At 33.1% G+C, this 24,909-nt stretch overlaps 1 long non-coding RNA gene across 1 annotated transcript; it reads right to left on the minus strand.

The window, feature by feature from the left end:
• Positions 1-6,322: 6,322 nt before the first annotated feature.
• LOC143230914 (uncharacterized) lies at positions 6,323-17,158 on the minus strand. Its single transcript, XR_013016688.1, has 3 exons — positions 16,772-17,158; positions 7,771-7,893; positions 6,323-6,558 (listed from the first exon to the last, which is right to left on the minus strand). It is a non-coding gene; the product is annotated as an uncharacterized LOC143230914 (long non-coding RNA).
• Positions 17,159-24,909: the final 7,751 nt, after the last annotated feature.

The raw sequence follows: 24,909 nt of genomic DNA on the forward strand, positions 1-24,909 counted from the left end.
CACTATACAAAGTTAAAGTGAACACATACGCAGATAGCTAAAACAAAATACTGTATTTGACTTTGTTTTGAACTAGTTAATTTCATTCACACTGGCTGGATACCGAGGCATTCACATTGTTAAATACTTTGACTTTGCAAAAAGAAAGAATTGATTATACGTTTTCTGGTTCTTTTAGTTCATTCAGGAAAAATACGTTCAGTCAATAAGATCACAGAACTTATAACTCTGTCTGCTTAGTCATACAAATTCTACATTACTTAATAATAATTTCTATCTGTTTTAGAAAGGCAACAAAATACATAATTAAATCCGTGTTATGTACTCTGTTTTAAAAAGGAGAAATCAGTAAAACATATTAACCTAACTTTTGTGTATTCCCCGAGGAAGACAAACAATGCAATCTCTGCTGATGTATTTTTCAGATTAAATTCTATTATACGAAGTACACCTAGCGGAATGAACATGCATTGTCTCTGTGCAGCGATTGTGACAGCTTAATTTACTTGCTAGTCGCTGGAGTTACTTTCATTATTGTAGGTAATTGAGCGGAAAAAAATTCTGTCAAGAAAAGAAACTGAAATTTTCCAATCGCAATCAAGCTTAAATAATGAACACGTGCTTTTAACTTCAAAGTATAAACTATATATTTATTCTTAAATGATGAACACGTGCTTTTAACTTTAAACTATAGACTATATGTTTATTCATATTATTGTTTGATCGATACGGTTATACACGAAATATATCTACAGATTCTAATTTCTATTCTAGTTGAGAGTCCATTTATGTAAAATAATTGTTTTAAGTTAAATAAGATATGGAGAATAAGTGAACCAAGAATTTGGGTCTTGAAAGTATTTTATGAAATATATTTATACAAAACTAATTTTTTTCTCGGTCTTGTAATTCTATTCATTGTTTCTTTTCTAAAGTTTTAAAACAGATTTGTTTTTAATTACTTCCTCTTTTGTTCAAGAACACCGTGGGATCACGCAAGCAATAAGTTCATTTTAATCCTAGAGTAAATATAAAACAAAAACACGATATAACTAGCTTACATATAAATCAATAGATGGCGCAACAAACATGAAACTTTTATTGCTTTGGTTTGTTTTGAAGTGTGTGTGTTTGTGTGTGTTTTTCTTATAGCAAAGCCACATCGGGCTATCTGGTGAATCTACCAAGTAGAATTGAAACCCTGATTTTAGCGTTGTAAGTCCGTCGACTTACCGCTGTACTAGCGGGGGGCCGATTTAATTTGAATTTCGAGCAAAGATACACAAGGGCTATCTCAGCTAGCCGTCCCTAATTTAGCAGTGTAAGACTAGAGAAAAGGCAGCTAGTCATCACCACCCACCGCCAACTCTTGGACTACTCTTTTACCAACGAATGATATGATTGACCGTCACGTTATCACTCCCACACGGCTGAAAGGGCGAGCATGTTTGTTGCGACAGGGATTCAAACCCGCGAATCCCGGATTACGAGTCGAGTGTCTTAACCACCTGGCCATGCTAGACCAACTTTTATTGAAATTTGTCTTATGCTGGTTTCTCTTTATCTAAAATATATATTGTTAGTGTTTGTTGTGTTCCGAGATGTCATCATGTTGTAATGCTAATAAAATAAGTTTCGAGTGTTTATACGCATGTTAACAGCTTATATTCTAGCTTTCAAATGAATAGTAAGATAGTATTTCAGAATGACAGTATAATTTTCAATTTCATGGTTAACTTGTTTTCATAGAAATTATTTTCAAATAGTTTAACTTATTCTAAGTTTAGTTTCATATTTATTCGTTTATATTTTTTCTTCTCGCTGTTTCTGTAAACATGTTTAACTCTCACTCTATTTAGGTAAGCTAGCATGAAGCTGAAGACTAAAATATGTATATGTATTGCATGAATAGCATCAGACAGCCAGCGCCACCATAATAGCTGTTCTACGATTTATTGATTTCTCGTCTCTCTGGTACTGGTGTAGCAACATTATTTTCCTATTGCTCTGTTTCTTGAGCCTGATTGATTGTGACTCACTGCACATTACAAACCATTAGAAACCATTAGCTGCCTCTGAGCACAGACTTCTGATGAAGTACCCACTGTGCGTTGATGAAATCTATCGTTGTTATTTCGAGAAAAAAAAAGAAATTATTTGAAATCTGCAGTAGTTATAATCGTGTCATTCTCCATCAAATCAGATATTTGGTTTTCTGTAGTACATTACCCATTAAAAAGATGGAAATAAAGGTATACATTGAACTCGCTGTTTCAATAAAATACAGTATATTTATACGCATCTTTCATATGAATCTATCTTTGATTCACACAACAAAATACTTGAGTGCAAATAACCAAACTTATACAACAGTAATTTGGTCGAAGCAATCACATTATTTCCGGTTGATGTTTAGTGAAATATGTTTGTTTGTTACACGACGGCTATCTGCTTGTGTGTTTCCTTATTGCAAAGCCACATCGAGCTATCTGCTGAGCATACCGAGGGGTATCGAACCCCTGATTTTAGCGTTGTAAATCCGTAGACTTACTGCGATAGCCATCTCTAATTTAGCAGTGTAACATTAGAGGGAAGGCAGCTAGTCATCACCACCCACCGACAACTTTAGGGCTACTCTTTTATCAACGAATAGTAGGATTGACCGTCACATTATAACGCCCCCACGGCTGGAAGGGCGAACTTGTTTGGTGCGATGGGGATTCGAACCCGCAACCTTCAGAGTACTAGTCGAGAGACCTAACCACCTGGACATGCCGGACGCTCAGATAAATAAGATAGTCAGGTGTAAAGAAAAAAGATAGCGTTTTGAAAAGAAATTAAGTAAGTTCTTTTATTTTGTTGTCAACCATGAAGTCACAGATATCTGTCTGTGCCCAGCACGACTACCGAAACTCGAGTTTTATGTTATGAGTTTTCAGACGTTTCGTTGAGTCGCTGGGGACATCTAAGTGTATATGTTTACCTTGTTTGTCAAATTTCAACCAAACTAATAAGTGTGTATGTTTACCTTGTTTGTCAAATTACAACCAAATTAATAAGTGCATGTTTACCTTGTTTGTCAAATTACAACCAAATTAATAAGTGTGTATGTTTACCTTGTTTGTCAAATTACAACCGAACTAATAAGTGTGTATGTTTACCTTGTTTGTCAAATTACAACCAAACTAATAAGTGTGTATGTTTACCTTGTTTGTCAAATTACAACCGAACTTATAAGTGTGTATGTTTACCTTGTTTGTCAAATTACAACCGTGTGTATGTTTACCTTGTTTGTCAAATTACAACCGAACTAATAAGTGTGTATGTTTATCTTGTTTGTCAAATTACAACCAAACTAATGCTCGATGCCAATAGCCAAGTAAAACCTGCTTTTGGTAGGTCAAATCTTACCAAGCAAAACAACAAACCAGATAACCGTTTGAAGAGGTGCAAAGCAAATTTATATATGTTTTTCGTTTGCTCATTCACTCAAACCTACTAGAATGCTTATATACTCCAGCTATTCCTAATTTTGATGTAATAGTCTGGAGTAAATGCAGCTAGTTAACACCACTCACCGCCAACTCTTGGACCATTCTTTACCAACGAATGGTGGGATTGACTGTTACATTCTAACGCTCCCATGGCTTCGAAGACGAAACCTTGAAACTTGTAGGGTTGAAAAACCGACGAAGGACTGACAGCTCCTGACTTAATTATTGTGTGGGACGACGTTCCACGTGGTGTTTTTCAACAATGTGTTGTCTCAACATAAGATAGTGGTTGCGGACTAGAATATTTCAGTTCTGCTGTACGAAGACTTCAATCACGTGTACATGAATTGATGACCATAACTTCGTTTAAGTAATACAACTGCTTATCCATATACATGACCAACCAAAATACTGAACCGTTTTAAAAGTATCTGTTTATTACTTGTTTCCAAATTATCTTCGCATTTCAGTGACTTAAACCTTTTCTCATAATTAAAATAGTTGTGACTAACAAAGTAAACAGAATGTGTTTCATTATTCCTAAAACAGGAAGTCGTTATCTGCTGTTACGTAGATTACAATAAGTTATTTCAATTACAATGTTGATTTCACCAATTGTTCACAATTTAGTCATTAATTTGCATTTTAATGGAATATTATTCTGGAAATGCCATTAAGCTCTATCTGGTAAAATCAGTCATAAATAAAATGTCGTTATGTCATTGCTAAGACAAATGCAAATTTCTATTGACCTCCAGCGATACGTTTTATTTGGCATAACTGTTGATATTTATTTTACTGAAACAAAGTTTCGCATCCTGTTCATGATAATTTAGAAGCTGCGAGAAAGCTCAATTTGGCATGAAGATTCTCCTAAAAGGTCAGAGTTATGCAGCAGTCACGTAAGCGAACAAAAGCTTCCGAATCAGCGGAAGTTCTTTTTTACTATACACTACCCATAAGGACACATAAAATAACTACAGCCGCCCGAAAACTAGTTTTTATGGCATGAATACGAATAAAGGTGAAACTTTCATATATCGCTATCCGAAATGTGTCACTACGGCGGAAAAGCAAACTTTATGTGACACAGTATTCGTATATTTTATCACGTTTTTCTTTGTCAGTAATTTTAGAGAAATTTCTTTTGAAATTACAAATGCAAAACTTAAATTGATAAAAAAAAAATCAGCCCTTATGTCGCTTGGTCCGAAAGGTTTGTTTTGAATAAAGCACAGAGCTACACAATGGGCTATTTGTGCTCTGCTCACCACGGGTATCAAAACCCGGTTTCTAGCGTTGTGAGTCCACAATCATACTACTGTTTTACTGGGGAGCGGATGCAAAAGGAAAAAAATCCATAGTCAGAGTGATGAGAAGATGAAAACAAGTGTGTTTCATTTCATACTGTGACTTTCCATTTACATAACGAATACAACTAGAATGTATTCACTACGTATACTCTACAAGTTCTGATTATCTCTTAACTCAGTATACAATAAATCAAACAGAGTTGATCATCAAAACAATGAGGCTTTCCGTTGTTTTTTATGGTTATTACCATCACTGAAAAGAAAATTAACGTATAATTCATATATATATATATTAAAGTGCCCCTGAATCTATAATGAAGAAAGATCGTACATCAATGCTCATGAGAATTTTATTATGCTCTAATCTATTTTTGTTAGATTACATACATTTATGGCTTCTTGGCGGCTCAGCGATGAGATTGAAGGCTTATAACGAGAGGTATAGTAGAGACAACCAACCTGTTGTGAAGTTTAACAACAAACAACGAACTTTTTCAATGCTTCCATTCTTACATTTTAAATAAACCATGTCGTACATTTCAAGGCTAAAGTTCTACAAGTAAAACCTTAAACCCATTTCTACGTATGCATGGCGGATACTGATGGTTTGCCACTCCGTTTAACTATTGTATATTTTACATTTTTCTATAAATGTGAATGTAAAAGTTGTTTAACGCGTCGTTGTTTTAAATGTAAAAAGAAACGTGTAATGTCTTAATTTTCGAACTGTATTCGGATTTAGAAATGTGTGAGCTAGGTCTATGCAAGCTGTATAAATTCTTAACAATGGAACAACTGAACACTTGTTGATCCATGAGTTTCCATTCTTAGTAACAACCGAATATTTAAGAATTTGTGGAACAACTATTACGCACGTTAAACAGACACTCAAAATAACGAACACTTGAGCACCTCAATAAATAGCTACAATATAAAAACACCTATTTCAACAATCACGACAAACACTTTTCATGTACGAGGAAGTTGAATAATAACTGGGATACAGCTGTTTCTGTAGATTTACTTAGAACAGGACACTGGTGAGGCCGATATACGAAGTTAGTGACCGTTCTTTACAGATCAGATAACATTGTCCCGGCTCAGTTTGATGAATTGTGGTAAAGATTGGAAACTGATTAAGCTGCAAGATTTTAAATAGCGCAATGAAAATATAATTTGCTATTCACGATAGCAGAAAGGCTGCCATATATCATTATTATCTCGGTAGAACGAAAATGATCGCCTTAATAAAAATAAAGAACGTTTTCTATTGTGATTTATGATATTAAGAACTTCGTAGTTTTATGAACTTGTAGTGACAAACTACTCTATAACAGTAGACAGTTACTGAGTTAGTGTTATATCTATGTAAATAAAACCATTTTAGAGGTTTAATTCAAAGTGCTACGTTTGATTTCATGACTATTAAGCTTAAAAACATAGCGCTATGGGTAATCATAAAGAGGTACTTAGTTACTGAAGTATACAGGGTAAGCCATAAGCCGATTTATTCAATTAATTAACCAACGTTTTATTCTCTCAGGTATACAATATAAATTGTATTACGTTGTTAATAAACAACTTATAAGGCAGTTTAATGAAACGCTTTCCTTTGTTAGCACAAGTGGTTAGAGTTCATGATTCACATAATCTTTCCTGTTCTCTACCACATCTTCAGCACTGAATTTCTTGCCCCTTTGAGAACTCTATGAACCATTTCAGTGTCCAACAAGTGCAAACGTCAGCAGATCCTAAGAAACAAACAAGAATTTAAAAATATATAAATTGTAATTAGAAACACCATAATTACACTCACCTTTGCCGTTTCACACTTATTCATCAGTCTTATTAAGTACATAACACTAAAATATTTTTTTATGAAACTCACTCTTTTTTAAATAATGAAAATATTATTCTTGTAAGTACTATATAATATATAAAACTGATTTTAAAATATTTGACTTCTCTCTCAAAACAAACTAGCGTTGGCTCAGAGATAAGTCTAAAAGCTTATAATGCTAAAAACCGGGTTTTAATACTTGTGGTGGATAGAGCATAGATGTTTCCTTGTATAGCTTTATACAAACCAAGAAACAAATGTAACAATGTTCTTTAGAAGAGATTTTTCATTGAGATTACTTAAGTCAGAGATCAACATAAAATGCCTCATTTGAAGAGTCTATAAAAACAAAAACTATTAAGTGAATTACTTTGTTTTTAAAAGAAAATGTGCACAGAATACACTACTCAGTCTTCAATATAAAAATTAGGAAGCTCACAATATAAACATTTTTAAATAAGTGTGTTTTTCATTTTGTACTATCCTCTTAAGTTCTCCAATTTCGTTACCCAATACCCCTCAAGTTCTCCAATATAGTCACCCAATACCCCCTAGTTCTCCAATTTAGTCTACCGATACCTCTCAAATTCTCCAGTATAGTCGTCCAATACCTCTTAAGTTCTCCAATTTAGTCATCCAATACCTCTTAAGTTCTCCAGTATAGTTATCCAATACCTCTTAAGTTCTCCAATATAATCACCCAATATACCTCAACTTCTTCAGTATAGTAATCAAATACCTCTCAAGTTCTCCAGTATAGTCATCCAATACCTCTTAAGTTCTCCAATATAATCACCCAATATACCTCAACTTCTTCAGTATAGTAATCAAATACCTCTCAAGTTCTCCAGTATAGTCATCCAATACCTCTTAAGTTCTCCAATATAATCACCCAATATACCTCAAGTTCTTCAGTATAGTAATCAAATACCTCTCAAGTTCTCCAGTATAGTCATCCAATACCTCTTAAGTTCTCCAATATAATCACCCAATATACCTCAACTTCTTCAGTATAGTAATCAAATACCTCTCAAGTTCTCCAGTATAGTCATCCAATACCTCTTAAGTTCTCCAATATAATCACCCAATATACCTCAAGTTCTTCAGTATAGTAATCAAATACCTCTCAAGTTCTCCAGTATAGTCATCCAATACCTCTCAAGTTCTCCAGTGTAGCTCCGATGGATTTTCTTGTTTTTAGTCTGCTCAAAGTGTTAGAATTTGATACCCATCTTTATTGGAGGATCTGTAGAAAGTGTTCAAAAATACATGATATGAGAAAGACTTCGCCAAATTTGTTACAAAATAAATTACAATACCGGATAACAATGCACAATTATTTTCATCAGATTACGTTGTAACAATAGTAATTATAATTATAATAATATAGTATTACAAGTATAAATATTGTCGCGGATCCTTTCTCCTGCTAAATGAATAGTTTGGTTTTGATGTTTTGAAATACGAACCTATATTTACTTCCGACTTTGCACCATTCTTATCGACCAAATGTTGCACTAAAAAACTGGTGCTATAGATGAGGACGACTCAGACACTAGAATCTAAGACAAAGATAAACCTTCAGAAGAAATACAAATACAATCTTATTGTTTATCTATTATGTAAGTGAAAGAAAGTTGTAGTTAGTAATATAAATTTTTATTGCAAAACTCGGTAACTTAGAGTGAGGACAAAATTTTTCTGTCGTATAGAAACAATTGTTTTATTGTTGTTGTGAGTTAGAAAAACGTCGTATACAAAATGTCCACTGTTTCTAAGTGTTTGAATTTCGCACAAAACTACACGAGGGCTAGCCGTCCCTAATTTAGCAGTGTAAGACTAGAGGGAAAGCAGCTAGCTAGTCATCAACCCATCGCCAACCCTTGGACTCCTCTTTTACCAACGAATAGTGGGATTGATGATCACATTATAACGCCCCCACTGCTGAAAGGACGAACATGTTGGGTGCAATGGAAATTTGAACCTGCGACCCTCAGATTACGAGCCGAGTGCTTTAACCACCAGGCCAAGCCGGCCCGTTTATAAGTGTAAAGGAAATTCACTTATAGTTTGAAAATAAAAGAGAACACAATGACTTAGTTACTACGTCTGGGAAATTACTGTACACAATAAATAAATGTATACTACAAATATTATTCATAAATGGAAAATTATTCGAGTTTTTGTTAAAATGTAAATTAATAAAAATAATAGTAATAAATGAAATTCCAACTTAAACTGTCTTGGATGGGTATTTAACATTATAGTGGAAATTAAAATCTTTGATGACATCTAGCATTATACATGAAACATACAATTCGATGTTATTGTTACTTACGTAACTAACATACTTCCTTCATTGTGTTTCGATGTAATCAAAATATTGTGATTTTTTCAAACCAACTAAGAATATGCATCCAAAAACTTTAGAGTAAGTTGTTTGGTTAGACTAACGTAATGCAGTATACAAGATACAATGGAGTAAGTTGTTTGGTTAGACTAATGTAATGCAGTATACAAGATACAATGGAGTAAGTTGTTTGGTTAGACTAACGTAAATAAGTATCACAAGTATAGATGTTATTATGAATTAAAAACAATAGTTGTAAGTCTACTTAGTGCAAACACACTACATGAACAATTATGATTCAATCTCTGATTTCAATGTACTGTATATATAATGTTTCTGATACATAACGTGTATTTGTTGTTCACTTTTTGTTACTCTAACCGTTCTGCTTAAGATCTACTATTTGTTCTTGCAATTTAATAAACCTTGTTTATGGTGTTTATCAAGTCAATGATATACAATAAGCAATGCAAAAACCTTATATCATTTTTTTATAATTTTTTTCAAACAAATTAATTTCGATGTTCACTTAATTTCTGTTCCTTATTAAGGTACAGTTGTTAGAAATGCATGAGTTGTATACGTTCTCCTTTTCAATGACTCCAGACGTTTTCTGTTTTTATTTTATTTAATAATATGAACGAATGAATGTTATCTACCTTATTTAGATTCTTTCCTAGTTTTTATTTCTTCAGATACATTACTTTAACGAGATCTTCCTTCAGTTTCTTTTGCTTTAAAATTCGTTATTTTCTATGTTCTCTTATTACAAATATTTACTTAGGATCAGCTTTTTGACTTTGATTTTGAGTAAAGAATAGGCAATGTTATATAATAATGCTGTTTACATTTACGTTCACCCATCACATTTCTTGTTAACTGGGACTAAATGCTACATGTTATAGCGAGAGTAACCAAATCCTTGTAAAACCTACGTCTAGGCCCCGGCATAGCCAGGTGGTTAAGACACTCGACTCCTAATTCGAGGGTCACGGGTTCGAATCCCCGTTGCACCAAACATGCTCGCCCTTTCAGCCTTGGGAATGTTATAATGTCATGGTTAATCCTTCTATTCGTTGGTAAAAGAGTAGCCCAAGAGTTAGCGGTGGGTTGTGATGATTAGCTGCCTTCCCTCTAGTCTTACACTACTAAATTAGGGACGGCTAGCGCAGATAGCCTTCGAGGAGCTTCGTGTAAAATTCAAAACAAACCAAACCTACGTTCTGAGATATTTTCTTCACAAGTACTTAGTTTTAACATTTATTACCTACATTGCACTGGATAGGTATATTATAATAAACTGCTAGCCAAAATTTAACATTGTTTAGAATGATGTTCTTTCGCAGCCAATATAGTACTATTACTTTTATTATAGAAAATAGAAACGTTTAGTAGACGGAGTTTTAGTTTATTGAAACAACGTTGAAACTTGAAGTCGCTAATATGACGCAATTTTTTTTTATAAGACCATCAGATAGAATAATCAGCGGTCGATAAAGCATTAATACAGTGAGCGAATCTTTCATAACATTTACTAACATTTGTTATACATGGTAAGATCTATGAATTATGAAATATTTTACCCCCGCTAGTACAGCGGTATGTCTACGGATTTCCAACGCAAAAATCAGCTATTCGATTCTTCTCGGTGGGCTCGGCAGATAGCCCAATGTGGCTTTGCTTTAAGAAGACACACACACATGAAATATTTGTTTATCATCTCATGAATGAAAACTACAAATTTACTAAGCTTTCTGTGTGATGGTTTCATTTGAGTATAAAGTAAAGCCGATATTGTATTTTTCAACACCAAATGTTTAGCTGTATAACATTTTTTTTACCCAACTGTAACACTTTTAACGTCGCAGACAGTTCTTTTTACGCCGTATTACTGACACATTACGTATTGAAGAACGGGTAAAATGGTTTATCTTATCTTCAGTAACACTTGCTATGATGATGATCTATGCAAAGCATTTGTTTGAGACTAGTTATCTAGGCCTGAAAAGTTTCATATCCGTCAAAGTATTTAACAACATTCCGACATTATATGTATAAGATACATTACTGTGAAGAACCTAAGACTAACGTAGCTACAACTGTCTCTGATAAAGAACTAACCACACTTGATAACTGTGGGAATTGTAGAAGAAATACGAATCGAATGGATATTGTGAAAATAATGAAGCTAATAGAAGGATTCAAAATACGACCCATAGTGCAGTATCTCTTCAGAGTACGTCAACTTTCTTGAATAATTGAACTAATACAATATAGCAACATACAGCCTTTGAAGAGTTAATTGAGAATGTGCTTAAGGGACATCATAGTGCGACAAAATGCCTTCAGTTAGTTGTATTATTTTACGCGATAATCCTGACAGACCAAACAGACAAACATTTTGCATTCATTCTGGATGATATAGTCTGTCTAATTTAATGAATGATAGTGCTACCCTGGCCTGTTAAATATAAATGTAACACTAGACATACTTGTAATGTAGAAGACATGTTTCCTGAAGATCCTCAGTGAATATTTGAACATAAATGATATTTTTCATGTATTTCAATACATAGCGAACGGAAGGAATATTTCATGTTGTGAAAGCTATTATCTGCGTGATTACAGCAAAAGAGGCGAAGACAAGCACTCAGAAGATAAATATCTTCGTGTTAAGGTTTGTTCTATATGGTGTTAACACTTTATTTCTCTTAATGGTTTTGTCATCATGTTTTTGGTGGTTATGGTACCTTGATGGCTATAAAAGGTTTAGCATTCGTGCCATTGGATGGAATCGTAAAGCAATAGCGCACATAACAATGCAAACAAATACGTTCTGTATTCTCATTAGCTTTAAAGATTCCACATCTTGATAGTTTCTTAAAAATACATAGTAATTTACAGGTGTCCACTCTTTCCAACGTGATAACTAAACAAAGACTTAAAGTTATAAAGAACTCGACAGATACGTTATAATTTCTGTATCTTAAAAACTGCTTTATTTTGCACGATGCTGTACGTTGATCAAGTTTGCGCATATACAATGCTTAGTAACTTGTCTATAAAGACGTTTTTTATTTAATGTTTGTTTGTTTGTTTGTTTATTTTTGAATTTCGCGCAAAGCTACTCGAGGGTTATCTACGCTAACCGTCCCTAATTTTGCAGTGTAAGACCAGAGGGAATGCAGCTAGTCATCACCACTAACCGCAAGCTCTTGGGCTACTTTTTTACCAACGAATAGTGAGATTGACAGTAACATTATAACGCACCCACGACTGAAAGGGCAAGCATGTTTGGTGCGATGGGGATTCAAACCTGCGAATCTCGGATTACGAGTCGAGTGTCTTAACTACCTGGCCATGCCGGGCCTTTTTATTTAATAACATGTGAAAATCACCTGGATGGAGCTATAACTAATCTAGGCTTATAAATTAGAAGCTTTTTAAAACCTAATTTGTTTAGATGCTAGACATCTTAAAATCCTTCTTCACTATTGCCATAACTTCTTGTTGAGTTTTGCATCTATTAATAATACACACAATATACACAATAATAATAATATACACACACATTTGGCTGAAAAAATACATAAATATGTCGCTGGACAATTCTTTTGTAATAAGCCTTACACTCGTTAACGTCGGAAAGTCTGCCAATAATTTTCTGTCCAGCAATTAAGTGCCACTAGTTTGCCGGTTTGAAAAATACTTTAGCTCATATCTTGTACGGCGACTGCTTATCTTCGTTTGATTGAAGAAAGAAACACAAAAACAATCTTAACTGTTCATTCACGACCAGCAGGAAATCAAAAGGTTTTAAAGTTAGTTTCTCGAGACTTCGTACTTATAGCATGATAGATTGTCTTACAGCTATCAGGCAGCTTTTAAGACTATAGCCCTTTATGGGTGTAAGAGAGTAGCAAGTCAGGTGTTTGGTTTGATTTGTTTATTTGCATATCGGAAAACCCGAAACCTTTTTCTAATTTTGTTTTGAAAAGTGTGTATGTTTTCTATTAGAGAATCACATAATGTGAAATGGGAGTGAGTGATTATTCACGAGAGATACAAGTAATTAATTAGAAAAGATAAACAAGAGGATTAATAAAGAGTGGATAATGGTAAGAGATGCTGTACAATAAAATAAGTTTAATAATTTTTGTTGTAAATTTCTGCGACTCAGCAGAACAATGAAAAAACTTTCATTGTTCATTAGAATTGTCTGGAACCGATATTGTAAAATGGGGTGTTAGAAGTAAAATTTGCTTAATTTACTTTTACCGTTAGTTTAAAATGGACTAAAAGTTTGATATTCCCAGTATTTACGTTACAATAACTTTAGTTTCTAAACTTTCGGTGAAGTTCAACTCCACTTTCATAGATTCTACAGTTTGCTTTAAAAAATGAGATCCGATTTCTATATCATAAGTTTAGACTTGTTTACCTCCTATTCTGAACCTGTGACATCCATGTTAGATGATGTTTGCATTTAGTATTGTTAAAGTGCCTGAAGATGTCCATTTTGTAAACATCTGTGGCCTTATCAACACATTTTGATTGTTCTTAAGCATTCCATGTTAAAGTGCCTGAAGATGTCCATTTTGTAAACATTTGTAGCTTTATCAACACATCTTGGTTGTTCTTAAACATTCCAATGTTGGATTTGATTGAATATCTGGAATTAAGCACAAATCTACACAAGAGAATATCTGTACTCTGCTTACCACGGGTATCGAAATCCGTTTTATAGCGGTGTGAGTCTGCAGACATACCGCTGTGCCACTAGGGAAGGGCAGTGTTGGAGTTAAAGGGAGTATGGTTCGAATTCCCGTCACACTAAACATGCTCGCCCTTTCAGTCGTAGGGGCGTTATAAGTTACGGTCAGTCACACTATTCATTGGTAAAAGAGTAGCCTAAGAATTGGCCGTGGGTGGTGAGAACTAGCCGCCTTCCCTCTAGTCTTATACTGCTAACTGAGGGACGGCTAGTGCAGATAGCCCTCGTGTAACTTTGCCCGAAATATAAATCAAAACCAAAATAGTTTGTTTTGTTTGAGCGCAAAACTTCATAATTGACCATTTTAGCCTTCAAAGCTTACTGGGCACTAGGGTAAGCCTAAGAAATAACAAAGTTTGCTAATATAGTGTCAATTTATTTTGCAGGTTAAAGATAGCGTAAATTAAGATATATTCAGCTTTACAGACAACCCAATTTTTCACGATTTCCAAAACTTGCCGGCAGTGAATTAAGTTTTTGTTATGACTTTCTTGATGGACGTTGTTAGTTTGTATACATGACTGTTTCAACTCTTATTTCTATAGAAACAAAACACATTTTGCACAGATATGTCCTAGTTTAAAAATAAAAGTCCTTGTCAGTTAAAATGAAGATATGTCAAGTATAACCTTCGTTTTCTTGGCACTTCGTTTAGAAAAGCCATCGGTCTTCCTAATATTTTGAAAAATAACATCGTTATCTATACTAAGTTCAGTGAAATAAAAATATTTTATCTCTCATTACAAACATATCATTGAAATAACATCAATCTATTGTTAGCTAACCAATTTTGGCTCACGATGCAACGATGTGTTTTAAATATAGATATTTGGAAAAATAAGTGAAAAATTTATAACAAAATTTATGCATCCATCATATTATATTTGCCTTTCATAACTTTTTAAGAAGTTTGATTTTAAGAAGATTACATTAAATCCAACGTGCAGGAATCAGAAATAAAATGTGCAAGAGTATCAGTTGTTTTTAGAATAGATTTGTTTTGGTTTGATTGTTTAAAGTCGTAGAAAGGCTACATACACGATAAGAATTAAAATACTGACCTTTGAAAATCAGAAGTATTTGGTTAATCATTTATAGGTAAAATATTATATGAATACCTGAAATTAAAAATGTCCCCACATAAACCAGCGTAATTCATTTATTTAAAAAAACAACAATTTCATATTAAAGTTCTATCATACAAATGTTAACTTGAAGTATTATCAAATAGAAATAATTATAATACTTCATTTAGCATATCATACCCTTCAATACTATATGAGACTGAAATATATCTCTAAACGTATTGTTAAAATCACAAGTTGTACTTTATTTTATAGGCTTTTCTTGATCTAAGCTACCGCTGGATGAAGAGAATTATTGAACGAACACAGAATCGTGGCTATAATTACTAAATGTAATGTTGCAATAACATGTCTTTACCATTATGAGAAGAACTTACAGTAAAGTGAGACTAGAGGTTCGTAAGAGTGGAGAATGCTAAACTTAACTAAATTGAAACCATTAATTAATTTCTTAAGAGTTTATTGGTGTATAAAATACATTTTAATACTAGCAATAAACGATCTTACAATACGATATTTGTTATTTTATATTTTATTCTCAGTGGAACACCTCTGAAGAAAGTTGTAAAGCGAGTGTCAAATTAAAAAAAATAACAAAATTGGTATTACAAGGTAGTTTATTACCAGCATATTTAAACAATAACAATTTGCCTGGTAATCTGTCTCGAATTTATTTTATCCAATAAATAAATAAACGAAAACATCTATCAGTTTTACCGGGTTTTTCTTATACTGTTCATGCGAATAACAAACAAAATTACTACATATATATATATATAATTAATTAATTGGATATCTTAGACGTACAAGTTATTTCACAATATTCCAAAACAAAGGATTGATATGAGAGTTATACCCATGATGCAAATACAGACAGTTTAGTTTCAAAGAAACACAAGGTATTGAATAAAGTTGAAATTAATTATAGTACGTACTTCCACTAGTGAAACTGCACAAACTTGAGCTACATTCTGTACTTCTACAAACATGTGTTAAATCATTAGCTTCTTATAACTAATGGACCTCATTTGATAAAAATTATCGTGCTTTAAAATTTTTTATACTGATTTTAAGCACAGTATTCAGAGGTATAAGTTAAACTGAACAAGCTGCGTGTCAAAGTAACGGGTTAAATCAATGCATTATGTGGCTACTGTGTCACTTTAAAACGTTTAAATAGTGTGTAGGGGACATTACTGCGTAAAACATTTACTGCACGTGTGTGATTTGTGAAATAACATTTACACAATAAATTCCTAGGACATAGCTCACACATTGTGTAAACTGATCTTATGATAGGAATTGTGAATATTTAGTTTGCTCACAGAGGAAAATCTATAGCGTAGTTAATAGATTTCTGTACGACAAGTAATCTCATATAAAGTTTATAACAATTTCTAATGAATTAAATCATTTTCATATACATACGAAATCACTTTTACACTTATATGTGGTTGACTTTCCAAGTAACTCAATCATCACCACATTATGCAACATTGTTACCTAACTTGTTAACTACTGCTGGCAAATGTCTTCCGAATTGACTCATTTACTAGTGACGATTACATGAAACGTTTTCACTAAACGCGTCTTATATGTATGGTTATACACTAGTAATTTTCACCCGCAATGATAGGAGGAATTAGAGTTTATAGGAAACATAAAATACTGATGAGTAGGAATATGAGAATTATCGGAAGGGCTATTTTACATCAAAAATCATTAATATCTTCAGAATTCATAGGTGAATAAGCAAAATTATATTTTCTTTAGTTTATTTCTGTAGTATTTTCCTCAGCTTAGTTGACTCATTACAGTGTACATTATTAGACTTGACAACACAGGAAACATGATATAACCGAACTCAAGTAGAACAAAATTGGTCTCAAGCATAATACATAAAAGTGTTACTTACCAAATTTCACAAATCAGATAAAATCTGTAATGTTATATTAATAACCTGAAAATTTGTTAGACAAATAACCTGATAAGGATGATTTAAAAAGTAAACAGTTTGTTTTGAATTTCACAAAAACTTGCTCAAGGACTGTCTGCACCATCTGTCCATGATATAGTAATGATATACTGGACGAGAAGCAACTAGTCAACACTATCTATAGGCAACTGTTGAACTACTTTCTCTCCGGCGAATAGTGGGACTGACAGCCGTATTATAACACACCTATAGCGAGAACGTTGAGGATATTCGATGGAGGGGTTTCGAGTACAGCTACTCGCATGTTGTGAGTCGAGCATCCTAACCGCCACGCTATGCCAAGTCACACAGATTAAACAGCCTAAAAGTCTAATGGCAATGTAACACCACATAAACGTTGGGCAAACAAACGAATAACCACAATTTACATCTTAGGTAGCCAAACAGACCAATAACAACACAAAGGCAGACTAGAGTTGGTAATAACTGGAAACTATGACATTCTAATATATTGACTGAAAGCAATTGAGTTCTAAAGATGAAGAGAATATAAAAAAATATATATGGATTTGACTATTGTAAAACCAAGACTGAGAAGGTTATATTAGTTAAGATGGTTCAAAATTAATAACCAACATCGTATGTATTTAAAATTAACCTTATTATTACAGTTTTTCCACAAATTACTTATGAAATGACGTAAACTCGTCACGTTGTAATTCCCAAAGTATAAGACTAAGATTTGAGAATTTATATCTTAATCAGAGTGTATGACTTCTGAAATAACTAAAAATTATATCTTAATCAGAGTATATGACTTCTGAAATAACTAAAATTTATATCTTAATCAGAGCATATGACTTCTGAAATAACTATAATTTATATCTTAATAAGAGTATATGACTTCTGAAATGACTAAAATTTATATCTTAATCAAAGTGTATGATTTCTGAAATAACTATAATTTATATCTTAATCAGAGCATATGATTTCTGAAATAACTATAATTTATATCTTAATCAGAGCATATGACTTCTGAAATAACTAAAATTTATATCTTAATAAGAGTATATGACTTCTGAAATAACTGAAATTTAGCCCTTGTATTTAGATCTGACTATACATATTAATAATATATATCAGTTCATTTGGTGATAGGCGTTGGTATTTATATCACTACAGTTCCTTAAGGTTGCTCTTTGTAGAGAAGTAAAATATCTGTATTAAATAACCGACTGCTGGTTTGTGCCGGTATATAGAATTTCAGGTTTTTTTTGGGAAGAACATTCCACAAATTTGCTGAAAAGTATCAACTTTAAAGAAGGCAAATATAAATCAGATCATACAATTTTTATTCATGCATCCAGTGTTGAAGCATTTTGAGAATCCATACATCAACATAGCATTTATAACATGACACCTTGACTATTGAGTTTTCACAGCTATCATGTCTGATATTTCTTCCTTACAGCCATTGAAATTACTTACTTTTATATATGAGATCCCAACTGTAATATTTATTATTTATCTGTTATTGGCTGATAATTCCTGTTTTACCCTGTAGTATAGCTCTGTAAAGGAACACAGATTTCTGTAAGAAAGCTAACTTCAAGAGAGTAAATATAACATAGTTTTATTTGAATTATGTTTTTATTAATTATTAAACATTTATAAAAACGAATACACCGTTTGAAACTACGTCATCTCAGTGAAATTAGTTGATATCATTGTTTGGGTTTATGAGATATCATGTTATGTAAAAAGAAGCAGAAGAAAGAACAACAAGAAATTCAAAGTTTTTATTATGATATTTATAGACGTTTCCAGAACCTCTCAGTCGTTAGAAATATATTGTTATAAAAGAAAACACTGTATTATTTTAATGTTCTGATGACTTGTAGAGGAGATATTTAAAATACCATTTCGCTGATAAAATACAACATTTTAACCCTTTAATGATATTTTCTGTTAAGCAGATAAGAAAACAAATAATATATTATTAAAATCAACGAATTACATGAAATAGCAAAAGAAAGTAAAACCAAGATAAGATTTGACTAACTCGAAACTGAAACTCTTAACTTTACAGAATCACACACGGCTGTAAGGTGTGCTTGTCTAAAAGCCAGACCTTCAAAACAAGTCTTAGTCCAAAATTAATTTCAAAGGTCTGCTTAATCTTTCAGATGTTATTACGTCTACTAGTTGATCAAGTCAGAAATAACCTAGACTGACATCGACTAGATAGATAACCAGTTGTATAACATAAAGTTGCAATAAAATAAATGAACTTTGTGTTGCTTTAAAACATATAGTTCATAAAAGAAGGCACCAGATGGTTACTAACAGACATTAGATAGGAAACTGTAAAATGTAATGATAGATGTGTAATGGGAGGATAGAGGTTAAACATAGATTGAAGTTATAAAACGATCATATAATGCACAAAAAATCAAACTTAACCAGATTTTAAAGGTAATTATTTAGAATATAACGCAGGGTAGTGATTAGGACAACCAACATCTCCTTGTATTGTAACATTTCCAATGTATTTAATTAAATATATAATTTTAAAATAATTCCATTTCAACTGTGATAATCAAAGAAATAAACAGAAATCTAATGGATCATTCTGAGTTTTTGTTTTCCCTTCTATAATTCAATAGACTAATGTGAGTTCTGTCTCTACGTGGTACTTTGATTAAAGACAAATTGCTTTTAGGTTGTTCAGAATCTACAGATAACAAGATTTAGGTGAAAGAAAGACGATTTTCTGCAAAGGAAGAAGAGAATTCAACATATGTAATACAAAAAACGATTTGCTAACAAAGAAGACGGAAGTCCGTTCGTGTACAAATGGGAAATAATACCTAAAATTAATTTAAATTAATTTAAAGAATACGTTAAACACGTAACAGTATGAAATATAAGCTAATAAACAGACTCCTTCTAAGTGACAGTTGTGTAGACAACGTAACATTTAAAATGCTAGCGATCAACAAATTAATGCATTATATGAAGCCACTGAGAACTTAGCGTGACTCCTTCTACAGGTCCCCCGCTGGTACTGCGGAAAGTCTACGGATTTACAACGCTAAAATCAAGGGTTCGATTCCCCTCGGTAGATTCAGCGGATAGCCCGATGTGGCTTTGCTATAAGAAAACAGACACGCTCCTACAACAGAATATTCAACCGTAGGTCTGCATTTCATCATACTGTAATGGAACTCTTGCTAATATGATACTGGAAAAAAACATTTTTATTACGCGATGTGCATCCCCAGCTTCGCGGAAGTTTTATCTTGTGTGCATGTAGGTTTCCAACAGGGGTCACGATTCTCCCGTTTCACCTCCGTTTCCCATCACAAATAACTTTATTTTTCTCCACTCTCAGGGTGCAGATATGACATCATAAATACGTCAAACATGGATCTAATGCACTGGCGCCACGAATAATCCACTAGTTGTTCATAAAACGTCTTGTTCACATGCAATGTAGAGTGTGAAATTCAAAAAAACGTTTGGCTTGTTTGAATTTCGCATAACGAGGGTCATCTGCGCTAACAGTCTTTAATTTAGTAGTGTAGGAGTAAAGAGAAGGCAGCTAGTCATCACCACCCACCGCCAACTCTTGGGCTACTCAGAAAAGTTTTTCTACTTCAGATAAAGAAGTAAATTTTGTCTCAGGTTGAAATATTATATTGTTTTTCATATTTTGATGTTCTTTATTGTGGCCTGAAATCATACTTGGTGTATTCTGAAAAAAACAACAACTACATTTTATAAGAACAATGATGCAAACTCTTTGCTAACCTTTTCGTACAAATTTTGATGGTCATAACCAAAATTCTAATTAGAACAAGCCTCTGGGAAAAGTGACGAAATCAATATTAGACCTCTAATTAATTTATATTGGGGAGTTTGCTTGGGATGTGGTTCATGGGAGCTGTTCTGTTTTCAGTTTCATTGAACATCTCTTTCACGAACTTTCATCAAATTCATATTTTTTGTTCATTATCTTGTTAACGGCATAAGACGATATGTCAAGACTGTCTATTGCAAACTACGATTTGTAATTTGTGAAAGAGACCATTACTTTGGATTTGGTACAGATGTGGTTTTGGAATCCATTTTTATTCTAAGTATTCTTTTGTGTGAGTCTTTTCAGATTCCATGAAGAACATTAATGGCTCCCTTCATCGATGTGCACTCTTTTCCTTTGATTTTTTTTATCCATCCAACTACGAGAAATTCTTGACAACATTACTTTACTGAATAGTTGAAAACTCTTTATGAGCTAGTTCTATAAACATGTATTCTATGGCGACAAGTCTTAAATGTGCAGTGACACACCATTGTGTTAAGATAGGCAAAGTTTCGATGTGTTATTAATCTTCTATGTTATATAAAAATACGGCCTGCTAGACTAGTAATATGAGGGTCAGGGGTTCGAATCCTCGTCACATCAAACATGTTAGTCCTTTCAACCGTGGAATGTTATTATATGACATCAATTCCACAATTCGTTGGTAAAAGAGTTGGCGGTGAGTGATGATGACTATCTGCCTTCCCTCTAGACTTTCACTACTAAATCACGGACGGCTAGTGTAGATAGCTTTGGCGTAGGTTTGCGCGAAATTCAAAATAAACGTACAAAAATACTTGTAACGAACTAAAACAGCTGCTGGAACCAGCGTGAAAAAACGAACTTATTCAACTTTGAAAATCATAGAAATCTAGAATAAAAATTTTCAATCATTTAGAATATAAAATTTATCATATAAATATTAGCGTTAATAATCATTTCAATCAATGAATCAGTAAAAATAACCAGAAGCGGAAAAATATAATGAAAAATTTTAACAACTTCAAGATTAATAAAGATATCAAGTAATAATTAGCAATAATACGTTTTAACTATATCTTCCGGACAAACCGGTAGGGTGTTTATTTAGTGGTTAGGATACGAGGTTACATCTCATATAACTAGTTAATTTACATAACATTTATTAACATTATTATGTGTAGTCGTCGCGAGGAGAAGCTTATGTCAGTTTCATAACACATGCATAATGAAATTCAATGTGCTCCAGCTTGAAGATAAGTTAGCACTTCAATATAACTAAAGTTCGTAGTTGAACTAAACCACAGAATAATAATAAATGAATGTTAAATACAACCATAACAAAATAAAGCAGTTTGTTTTACCTCAACAAGTTATAATAAAAACACTACAACAGCTTAAATATTGAACTTCGTAGTAATTAGCAGATTTGAAGACTCTTGAATGTATGAAAATTATGAATAAGTTATTTCAATAATATATTGGCTTTTAAATTCTTTCTTTATGTAATTGTTCTTAAAATGTAGTATGAAAATGGTTTATCATAATTTTATTCGTATGCAGCCATATGATGTTTCAAGCTCATTAGCCATTAATTTAAAAAAAATCAGTATGTTTCAGTGTTTTTCTTGGGTGTAACATCTGTCTAAGGGTTATTAATTTCTCTCATCTTGCTTATTAATGATATTACAGGAGGTAGCAAGAACACCACTTGTATTTCTCGTTGGAGATGATCTTTCTGACATGAGCGATGTCATGAATACAAGTAGTTGTTTTTTACAGGAGTTAATCATGTGATTGCCTAAGGATATGACACACCTTGTTAATTTAAGCATGACCATCAGTCAAGTAGATGACCCATTCACTCTGGGAATAAATGTAATACAAGGTTGGCCAAAACATGTACCCACCCTTTAAGTTTTACAGCTTCTTTATATCGATTCTAAACGTTTTTATTTTATTTCAGATAATATTGGAGGGTATCTAAAAATAAACCCAGAACTATTGAATTAGAGCAACAGATCACAAATGCTTTACGTTGATTAAAGGTGAAAACTTTTTTTAAACAATCATGTCAGGCATTCTGCTGTAGATATCACGATTGTTTGAATGTTGGTGAAATCATATTTCAGTATCTATAATGATACAGTAGTGTATGTACAGTTAATTTGTTGATTGAAATATTAATAAAGATATTTTGATGGATTGTTGGTCCATTTACCACAGTAATATGAGTATTAAACATACGAGTTCCTTTCTTTTGCACCACGCCATGTTATGATTTGATTTATTAGTTTGGAGATTAACAAGTGTTTTAGCACGATTGTTGATTCTTTGTTTAGAAAATATATCTTTTTTTCGTGATAGACAACATATTTGTAATGAATAGATTTAGATATATTCCAGAGGTGCTGCTGGACTTATAAAAAAACAGGTTTAGCTAAAATTATTTTCTCTTATTTCCTCTGTCTTCAGTCAAAGAACACTTCTCAAAGAGTATATAGGAACGAGAAATATGACACCATGACCTTAAGTATTGTTATTGCAGAGATCTGTTTCCTATGAAGCATCTTATTATTTATAATCTTCTGGCTCTTGTACCTTTGAGTTGGAGTTTCATCAGGAAATTGCGTTTTCAGCAGACTTAAGAACCTATGGTCAGTAAGAAAGGACGACCACTGGAGGTAGTTAGTTGTTATGGAGAGCTATGATGCCTAGAAACATTTTCTTCTGGACATTATAATTTTACCGATGCTTCAAAGGTCACTTAAAAACATCCCCATGTAGTAACAGCTCAAGCAAAGGGGAATGTTACTCTACAAGAAGCACCCAGAATGATTTTATAACTTTTCTCTCTCAGAGTTGATTAGACTTTGCAACATGGAGGATGCAGGAACTGAGGATAATCATGATGATGTGTGACCTAGTGGTCCAAAAGTGAATAAGACACTTCCAAGACCCCATGGTGATCACAAGAACTAGTAGAAAGCCACCATAAATATGGTAACAGCTTCCAATGACAGATAAACATAGATAGTGGATACCATTGGTGGGTGATGTTTACCAACAGTAGGTGTTTGTTTTGGTATGGATATTGAGAAACACATATAGAAGCTTCAAAGCTTCAAAACTCTATGTAAAAAGCTTCAAAATTCTATGAACAAGAATCCCTATTGTACGGGCAATATATTAACCATACAGCAGAAGCAGACTGAAGTTGCACTGAACTGTTTGATGCAATACCACATGTAATTCACTGTTTCTTAATCTGAGAGATAGATTTTACCGCTCATCTGAGTGCATAGATTCCTACATCAACTAACAACTCCTATATCCTTACTAGTTACGGTGGCTCCACCTGGGACAGGCTAAGAAGTTAAAATAAGGGGATTAAATCAATATCATAGGCACTTGTGAGAGAAACAAAGTAGATCTCATCTCTAACTTTAGAAAGGAAAGTGAAGGAAAACAGAAATCATGCCATCAAACATTTCAAACAAGTCATTGTCTAGGTCACACGGACTTGGCCTTGATATAGTCAAACACTTAATCAAGGCATTGCTTTGGAAGCTAACACAATTTCTGCCTAACTTCACTTAAGCACTGACCTAGTGGAACATCTGTCCATTTTTAAACCATGCGCAAGGCGTTAAGGAGATTTGTTGCCTATGCTACTTATATACTCTATTAACATGGAGAATAGTACCTCTCAATGGTCTCCACAAATCATGAAGATATTCTATTGGACATGTTAATAGAAGAACTAACAGTTGAAATAATGTGGTACCATTTGGAAATAACTGGTATTCTCACACTCACTCATGGTCTACCACTGACAGTGTTGAATGCATTGCTACGTTACTGTAGAGTCAATGAATATGTTCAGGTGTTTCTTTTCCAGAAAGCAGTGATCTTTCTGGGTAAGGTTGAGCTCCTCATGGAGGCCTGCAGTTGTTGGCAACTGGTTATCCAACAATGATGTATCTTGATGTATTTATGCTACTTAAGTAAGCCATAGATCTGAACATGTTGAGAGGTGCTGAATGATTCAATATCTTAGACTTGATCTTCATATAGTGGTAAGTCGAGTTGAATGACGAGACAAAAGCCAAAACTAAAGATCTGTGTGAATCCTGTGTCGTGTTATACAGAATACACCATATAACTAATGCCTATTATATATGCTAAGCAATTAGTCAACAAATGCTAATGTATTTGATAATGTTTAAATTTTGCGATATATGAATATAAAAACATAAATATCTGTGTATAT

Source organism: Tachypleus tridentatus, chromosome 10 (assembly GCF_004210375.1).
Source record: "Tachypleus tridentatus isolate NWPU-2018 chromosome 10, ASM421037v1, whole genome shotgun sequence".
Classification (NCBI taxonomy): domain Eukaryota; kingdom Metazoa; phylum Arthropoda; class Merostomata; order Xiphosura; family Limulidae; genus Tachypleus; species Tachypleus tridentatus.